This window comes from Stegodyphus dumicola, chromosome 2, assembly GCF_044657685.1.
Source record: "Stegodyphus dumicola isolate Sdum_Otavi_A_Nest chromosome 2, ASM4465768v1".
Classification (NCBI taxonomy): Eukaryota; Metazoa; Arthropoda; class Arachnida; order Araneae; family Eresidae; genus Stegodyphus; species Stegodyphus dumicola.
In genome coordinates this window covers 210898796-210908814 of record NC_140769.1, presented here as the reverse complement: position 1 = coordinate 210908814, position 10019 = coordinate 210898796, and positions in this window count along the sequence as shown.

Below are 10019 nucleotides of genomic sequence, written 5' to 3'. Positions count from 1 at the left end.
TATGGTGCCCAAGTGTCTTGCCACCTTCATCTCACCACCTTGCCACGATATCACGCAATCTCACCGCCTTGTCACATTGACGAGCTAGACTAGTCACAACAACAAAAACAATAACTTTTGACTGCTAAAAACATTTGATTTCACATACAGTGAACTGTTTTTTGCGCCCATATTATCTTTGTACACGCTGTCCTACCACGGCATACTATGCTCCACTGTTCGTACATGAACATATCATTTCATGAATTTGCATTTCAAGCAGTGTATAGAGAGTACTGTGTAAATAACTGTAAATATTAAGCATTCCAGTCGTCCTGCTGTTCTAAAACTCTTGAGTTGCACATTTACATCTTCTGCGGGAAAGAGAATATGGAAAGAGAATGATCAGTTTTCATTACTAGACTCTTTTAATGATTGAAAATATAAACAAGAAATCTGCACTTTTAAATGCAACATTTCCGGTAATTTTCTTGCTTAATTATTGACTATTCATTACTTGCGTTTTAATAGTAATTGAACCATGCATGGAAAACCGATTTCTTACTAATTAAATCTATTTTTAACATTGTTTTCTGTCATTTACTGATTACCTTTTTAGGATATTCGTACTTCCCTTCCTAATGCCTTTAGACAAAAGTAAAAAATACAAATACCTATAAAATACATTTGTTTCTCTATGACTGCTGTTAGCCGTTCAATCCTCCTGCGATACGAAATACAAATTTACAATAAACTGAGGTTTCGTGCTTTTTTTAGAACCATGCGAGTGAATAAATAGTTATCTTCAGATAAACATATCCTGGAAACTTGATATTTGGAATGGAATCATTTTAATCTCGCTCAGTTGATGATTAAATTTAGATAAATCTCCAAACCATAAATGTTTTGGGTTTTATTTTAATAAATTCATTTCATATAACACCTGATGAAGAATAATCGAATTTTTTTTACCTATTTATTAATTATACTTAAGAACGATGTTTCTAAAAACTATTCGAATATTGATAATTTTCACTCTTCAGTATTTACTAATTACTGATTTGTACGATAAAGGCAACGGACTTCATGTAATGAGCAATTCTGAAGTGACCCATTTCACAGGACAATAATAGTAGGATATATTATTCACAGGACGTAAATAATTTCGCATCTCAACAGTATGAATGTATTCAAGAAATTCTCAAAAGCTTCAGCGTTGCTGACGCATTTGCATTAAAGGCGTGGGAAAGAGGGCTAGAATTCTAGATGGCCGCAGGCAATAATGACGGCGGCTGAAAGACCTATGGAAGTCAGACAAAAATACTGAAATTGTGTGGGCGGGGTCCCTTTCTTCGCAGAACATGTGTGTTGAAATGTGAAATAGCCCTCCACTGTTATCTCTGAAGTGTAATTGGCTGTTGGATCAGAAGTGTAAACTACTCTTTTTGAACAGTAAGCTGGTTCGCGTTAGTCAACGGTCGCTCTTATCTCGGAGTTCTGTTAGTTATACAGGGGTTGCTTTTCACACGGAAGATAAAACTCTTCTTCAGCATATAGGATTAATATGTAAGTTATTGATTTATGGTATATAAATAGTAATCTAATAATTTAAAACGTGATAACAACTAAATTTAAGATCAATTTCCAGAAACAGAATATTCATGAAAAAATTCAACCAAACAATGTTAACAATTTTGTATTTTTGCTAAAGTAATTTTATGTTGTACGAGTATGAAACAATTTTTATAATCTTATATGTTCACATGTTTATATTTCATGATTTTATAACCCATTATCAACAACTCAGAAATATTACTTAATTTGTAAATGTGAAAACGGAAATCTGAGGTTATTTTAAAAAACTAAGTTATGTATAAGCATTTAAAAAATGTCATAAATGTGTAGTGATTTAGGGTGACCTTATATATATATATATATATAAATTCGTAAAATGAGATATTATGTACTTATTATTTTTCAGAAAATGTTTATGTGATTAAATTTTCATTAAAATGCAAATTATTGCGCACAGTGTAGCTCCAGTAATAGAAACAAATTAAATTTAGCAAAGAAGCAAATTGATCAGAAATCGGAAATTGTTAAAAAAGTCTGTATTTGTAGTAATACTTTTCCTGATTCGTCAAATGGATGTAATATATGTTCATATTTCAGGAATTAATTATTAGCAGTGTACAGATAGTGGAAATTACTACAGTTTAACTCTTTGGTTTCAAGTTATGCATAGCACATATAATACACATGTTTTTACCAAAACTCTAAATAGTGGAAGTTTGTCTCTTTCAGCATATTCATGCCCAATTTCATTATCAAATGACAAAATTTCAGAACAGAAAATTTCTTTTTCGTCAAATTAAAAATGTATCTGATATTAACAGAATGAATTTTATATTAAGTAAGTCAGCCAAATGAAGTTCACAGAAATACTATTTTTCTTTAAGAACAATTTTCGAAAAAAAAAAAATATACTCAAAAGCAAGGTATTAGAACCCTTATACAATTTAAACACATTTTTATGTCTTGGCATAATGTTCCAGCTTTAGATCTTATTTTTCAATGTACATTTATGATTCAAATCTAAGAAAATAATTTCGTTTTCGATTTATTGCCATAACCGACTCTTGGTGACTTAAGCTCGAATCTGGGGCAAACAATGCCAAGCCCGGCTGCCGGTCTTCTCCTGGTGTCCCAGCTGTAAATCTTATTTTTCAGTGTGCATTTATGATTCAAATCTAAGAGAATAATTTCGTTTTCGATTTATTGCCATAACCGACTCTTGGCGACTTACTTGGCAAGCAACGCCAAGACCGGCTACCGGCCTTGTCATGGTGTCCCAGCTTTAAATCTTATTTTTAAATGCGTATTTGTGATTCAAATCTAAAAGAATAATTTCATTTTGTGCTGGAATGTAGGGGCGAACAACTCCAATCCCGGCTACCGGCCGGCGGACGTGAAAATTGGTGTCGGAAATATGTGATTTCACAGAAAGCGTCATGAGAAAGGACATAGTACTACATCCTTACAAGAACGAACATAAAAATTACCATAAGATGTTATACTCTGTTAACCTATCGACGCGACCCTGTCATTCAAACGGTTTTATCTTGAAAATTAGTCATAAAACTAATCTTCGGCCATATTATTCTCTAACCTGTCGAGAGGAACACTTATATAAAAAAAAGATAAAACAAAAAACAGTTGTAAAACATATTATTCCAGTAAACTCTTTAAAATGGCATCAAATTATAAGAATGATGAGACGTATTCTGTAAATCATGACACTGACCGCAAAGACTATATTTAAAGAAATTAAATAATGAAAAGTAAGTTTCTCGCACTTGGCAAAAACAACAATACCTAGAGACAATTCCGAATAACGCACACCTCCACGCGAACATGGACATCTGGAAGCCCAAACGTTTTACTATCATTTACATATTTTGTAAAATTTTGTAAACGAATTTTTGATCAACAAACTCAACGATTTCAAAGCGAGCAATGGTAATACTGTACGAGGGGAGGAAAAAGTTTTTATTTCCAGCGCGTGAGACTGTGTATCGGAAATTATAAAGCTGTGCTCTGTTTAAATATTTTGTGATATTAATGTTGAATGGAATTTTATGGTTTAAGTGCGAAGAACATGACAAATAAAAACGGGGGGGGGAAGTTAAAAAAACGCGAAAACGTAATACGAAAGCTTTCAGTTTTTTTTTTTTTTTTTAATTTTTTCTTCCCTTCATTTGAGTATTAAGTGGGAAAATTCTACCACTATTTCTAAGATAACTATGATAACAGCTTGTTAAAGTTATGCAAAAAAGCAACTTTAGGTAATTGGTGTAATTTTGAACATCCACGGCAGTACTTTTTTCCTTCTGCTAAAGAAGAGGAATTCATGTTTGATTGTTTGTAAAAATTGATAGTTTCATTCAAATTGCTATCTAATCTAAGACTGCTTTTTGCCCTAGTTAAAAATTTAACACTCGCGTATTTCTCTTCCGATTCGATATAATAAAACAAATTTTCTAACTTATATTCACAATTATTTTACATGCATTACATTTAAATAAATACAATACGCGAGATTTGTCTTGAGTTTCACAAAACAGCTCTACTCACAGTATGTAAAGAGAATTATTTAATTTTTCAAAAGAGGGGATTCAGGAAAAAGGTTCTTTTTTATGCGCTATTACTTTGATATTTTATATGATTATAAATTATCTAAAATGTTCAACTAGCTTGTGTTTTTTTAATAGTTTCGCTGTTTTAAAATTTTAATTTTTGAATTTCTGATATAAAATGTTTTCTAGTCTCTCACCTTTTTATCTTTGAGCAAACACTTAAAAATTTTTCTTCTTTTCATTCTTCAGTATTTCAGAATTATTTTATTACAATATTGCTTTTCTTTCAAATTGTCAATGCGTTCTGATTTTTCTGTAAGTTACGGCATTCAGGGATATTTTCATCCTCATGAGTTCTATTTTAAAATAAGTAGCATTTCAGTTATGCATTTGTTTTAATACAGTGCTTATAGATTTCGATATAGCATAAATCTGGACAGTGGAGCATAAATTTGTAATAAATAGCATAAATTTGTATAATTTGGGCATAATAATAATGGCACAATAAAATAGCATAAATTTGGCATAATAATAATGGCACAATAAAATAGCATAAATTTGGCATAATAATAATGGCACAATAAAATAGCATAAATTTGGCATAATAATAATGGCACAATAAAATAGCATAAATGTGGCATAATAATAATGGCACAATAAAATAGCATAAATTTGGCATAATAATAATGGCACAATAAAATAGCATAAATGTGGCATAATAATAATGGCACAATAAAATAGCATAAATTTGGCATAATAATAATGGCACAATAAAATAGCATAAATGTGGCATAATAATAATGGCACAATAAAATAGCATAAATTTGGCATAATAATAATGGCACAATAAAATAGCATAAATTTGGCATAATAATAATGGCACAATAAAATAGCATAAATTTGGCATAATAATAATGGCACAATAAAATAGCATAAATGTGGCATAATAATAATGGCACAATAAAATAGCATAAATTTGGCATAATAATAATGGCACAATAAAATAGCATAAATTTGGGCAATGTTTGAGAAAATAGGAAAGTTCAAGCAAACATTTCATCAGTCATAACAATACAATTCGAGTTGGAAGCTAGCGCTGGCCACAGCCAAAATTACGTTTGCGGCACATATAAACAACACTCTGACAGACCTGAAAGAAAGCTAAATGGGGGGGGGGGCATTAATCATCGTATCTCAGGCTATGACTAAACATTAAGAAACATGTGGATTATGTTTATTTGCGTGATAGCTAGTGCATAAGGATAGATTTACGATGTCAGTTAAATGAAAACTTTGTGTGCTTGTATGCCACGCCGTGACCCACTGGAAGGTCACGGCCAGGCCGCATGACTTCGGTTCAATCAATAAATTTATTAGCCAAAATTTGGTAAAGCTTTATATTTTGGTATATAGGTTCCTCCCCCTCCCCCCAAAAAAAAGTTCGTATGCTTTCCTCGAGTCAGTCCTTAGTTCGTTGAATATGAACAAAAGTTTAACAAAAAAGTGTCCGGCTTACTGATAAGTGTCTACAATTCAGGATTAAGATAGTTTCCGGTAATTTTCTTTAAGGCTACGCTATAATAAAACTATAATAAATCATATGTCGATAAGAAAATTTATAGACATAAAGGAAAGAGAATAAGTTGTTAGTATTTATTCTCAAGTTGTGTTTTGCTGAGGAAATTTTCTGTAAAAATTTGCTAAATTTTTATAATTTGTTTATTACGACGTCAGAGAATCGCAGGAACCGAATTAATTCCCTTTTGTTCCTCATTTGAGTCGATTAGCTTGTCTTGAAATTGTTTAAAACTCTCATGCCTGTAACGTAATTTAAAGAATAAAATTATTGATTGTTACAAAGGGAGATTTCTGTTTCAAAAATAAAAGTACGGCTTGTTATAATGCAAAGGAATCAATGAGCGGCGGTTTGTCCATGTCTGGTATAGACTAACAAGGATTGTACATTTTTTTGAAGGGTAAGAAGAAAGAATGTTATTTCTTTCAGTTTACGATTTTTTTCGACCTTAGTTTCAAAACGTCGATGCATTACGTTTGTAGAGTGGTATATCCTGGAATAAAATTATTTAAATATTAGTTGAACTAAAAAATATTACAAAAGTTTGCTTGAAACGCAAAATTAATATTTCGTATATTTTATAATCTTTTAATTGTCGTTCGTTAATTCTTTTTAATACAGTTGTTAATTCTTTTCTAAGTACATATCACCTATGTGAATCATATTAAACATTCTGTTAAATAACCAAATCGAATACGTTTTGCCACGATATTGCAAGATTTGCGATGTATCTATCTCTGTAGTAAATGGGAGCGTTAGAGGCACGTTACATGTGGAAAACGTCAATTCCTAATAAGGAAACTGACGAAGAAAATAGATGAAATTTTTTGTCTTGTTTTTGAGAGCGGCAACAAAACTGTAAACAACATAGAACGTTAATATATTTAAGTTTTTTAACCAAAAAATGCACTTCAGCTTTCCATAATCCTTATTTTCATGGTTTCAGTTTATCATGTGTTTCGTAAAGTGTAAGCTTATACATTTAAAATTAGCGTCCTGTGTACCTTAACCCCCCCCCCCCGCTGCTTGATAAGGAAAAGATCCTGAAGGATTCTTACTGATTTAATTAATTAAACTAAAAAATTGAAATAATGTAATTAAATTGTTCATCAATTTAATAATTAATTATATCATCACGCATAAGGTTATCAAAAGACGTTCACTCATATTTACATGACCTCATGAGTTTCAAATATGGGTGCCATGCAGAAGTAGAGATTTGTTATGCAAGTATGTAAATCGAAGCCCCGGTAAATAATATTAGATTAAATGACAGTTAACAAAGCGAGGTTTCATCAAAGAAAGGATACCGCAGCATAGTACCTGGTTTTTGAAAAAAGTCTTAAATAAATTAAAATGCGAAATTTAAAATTCTATTCCTGCTTGTAATTACATATTTTAAAAATCTAGAACTAAGCATTTATTAAAAATTTAACATAATTTAAAAATGATAAAATAAAATGATTTGGCGGCCCTTTTTAAAGCAGAGGTCTAAAGCAGATTCCTCGATTGCCCTTGTATAAACCAGATTCTCGACACTGCATTTGATGTAACTAATATTTCAAAAGGTGAATGTATAAGTATGCATATATATCATATGTGTATGTAAGACCTTGGCGTTTTGGGATTAGAATCGAAATGAATCCAAATCTCTGAAACTAGTTCAGAAAATCTCAAAGGAGCTTATAATTCAGATAGATAACTTTTTAAGTTGTATATATTAGTAAAAGTTCTGAACACACTACAGCCGGCTGGTGGGCAAATGGCTAAAGTCACTAAACACTGATAGTTCTACCGGGCTCACTTTCTAATAGTTCACTGATAGTTCTACCGCGCTCACTTTCTAATAGTTCACTGATAGTTCTACCGGACTCACTTTCTAGTAGTTCACTGATAGTTCTACCGCGCTCACTTTCTAATAGTTCACTGATAGTTCTACCGGGCTCACTTTAATAAAAGAAAACTATGAATGTATCAAGCAAGCTAGCTGCATGACACATTCATAGTATTTTTCCTGTATATATATTCCAGTTTATCTTACTTTATATCTTTATTATAGAACCATCCCTCATCACAGATATTGTGCAGTTTCCCATAACTCAGTCATATTCCATTGTGAGTTCATTAAGAGCATTTTTATTTAGATTTATATTTTCATATTTTAATACAAAAATTCAAATTAAATTTTTAATTTAAAATGGTAATTTAACAGTACAATCAATTTTCAATTTATTGGGGACAGAGTCACCGGTTACTTAGCTTCACGTTTAATCAAGGGCAGTTAAAACAAAGGAAAGCCTAAAAACCCGTGTTGTAACTAATATAAAAATGGTATTAAGGATTTGTCTGAGTTTTCAAGCAATTCATTCTGGAGAATAAATTCATTTGATTTATGTAAATTAAGACGCTATAGGAATAAATTACCGTTATTTACCTGGAACTGGGCTGGAACCATTATTACTGGTCTGACCTGAAAAGTTTTGGTAATTTGTTTATTTTAATTTTAATTAAGTTATTTATTAGTTAATTCAGCATTTTAGAATTATTAGAATAAGTAGGCGTGAAAATAATTGAGTTGCTAAAGTGAATAAAATTTAGTTGCTAAAGTGTTACCAACATGAAATTTCTTACAGATACCAGTCTTTTGGATTTCAAACAGAAAATAAAATATAAATTGGAATTTTATGCTCCTGCATTATTATTATGACTTGTTATGTATGTTTTAAAAAGTATCTAGAAAAGTTTTTAATTTAATTATTGTTTTGTGAAAAAAGTAAAGAAAAAAATTACAGACAATTTGGGGGGGGGGGGTGGTAAGCTTTGGATGTTAACGATCCCTGAAAGGGCCTCTTTTTATAGTTAATCAGTTGAGATTATCTTTATGAATAAGTAGAATATCGAATCATGGTATAGGATATTAAATGAATATGCATTGAGACTAAGCTGGGAAAATTATTTATTTTCTGTATATTCAAAAAGTGAAAAAATATATAATGTAATTCTATAAAAAATATTTAATGTTTTTTAATTATATATCACGAATTAACGCATTCTTATTTAAATCAATTAGATTAAAAAGTAAAAAAATAATGTTTTAAAAAACTGCATCTATTGCTTTTAAGTAGTTAGTTAGCTAATTAATAACGGACAGATTAAATATGAAAGAATAATAGCTTCCGTTTGTTTTTCTGTATGGCAAGACTCGAATGAAATGTGAAATAACGCAAAATCGCTTTTCGGAAATAAAAGCTGTTTTTGGCTAAAAACAAAAGTGTAAATAACAGAAGATTAAACATCATTAAATAAATGGTCCTAAAGAACAATATTTCCAAAAAAAATTATTACAACTTTCTGTTTTTTTACTGTACAAGGCTTATATCCGGATTACGCCCAATTAAATGTTACGACTGAAAAAAAAAAAAAAAAAAAATCTGAAATGTTTCAGATTTTAAATTACGTCCAAAGGGGCGTTTTTTTAACGTTTAGAGTGTTACCTTTATTTATTAAATATCATGTTCTTTGCACTTAAACCATAAAGTTCAGTTCAAGAGCAATATCGCAAAATAATGTTAAATTAAGCATATCTTTAGAATTTCCGATATACACAGTCTCGCGAGCTGGAGATAAAAGTATTTTTTTTCTATATAACGTTGCCATTTCTCGCTTTTAAAGCATTGAGTTTGTAAATCAAAAATTCGTTAAAGTTTTACAAAATATAAAATCTATAATAAAACAAATTCCAAATTTGGGATTTCAGATGCCCATATTCGCAGTAGGATTTCGTCATTCAAAATTGGATGGCTCTAGGTACCATTGTTTTATCACAATGCGAGAAATAGACAATCATTTATGCAGATTTTTCATTATTTAATTTCTTCAAATATAATGCAGGACTCTTAACATTTTGTGGCAACAGTTTGAAAAGTGAACCGACATTTATCCGTCCGACGCAAAATCGCAAAACGAAAACAATAGTCCTTCAGGGACAAAGCCCCTTTGGACTAAAAAATCTCCGAAATACCATAACATTGTTTTTTATTATTGCAGTCATTCAGTACATTTTTCTTTTTCGTATTTCCCGTATACAATTTAGTTTTACGCTGATGCTCTGTGGTAGTAATTCTGCCATCGTTACGGAAAAAAAAAAAAAAAAAAAAAAAAAATCATCTTTATTAAAACAGGGTCGGTTAACTAGAAGTTAATCATAATGTGATAAGAGAACCAAATATTAGTAATTAATAAGTGTGTATACAAAACGGCAAAAATTTGATTATCTTGACATTTTCAGTGCTAACTAATGACCGAGTAGATAAGATTACTGAATAAGA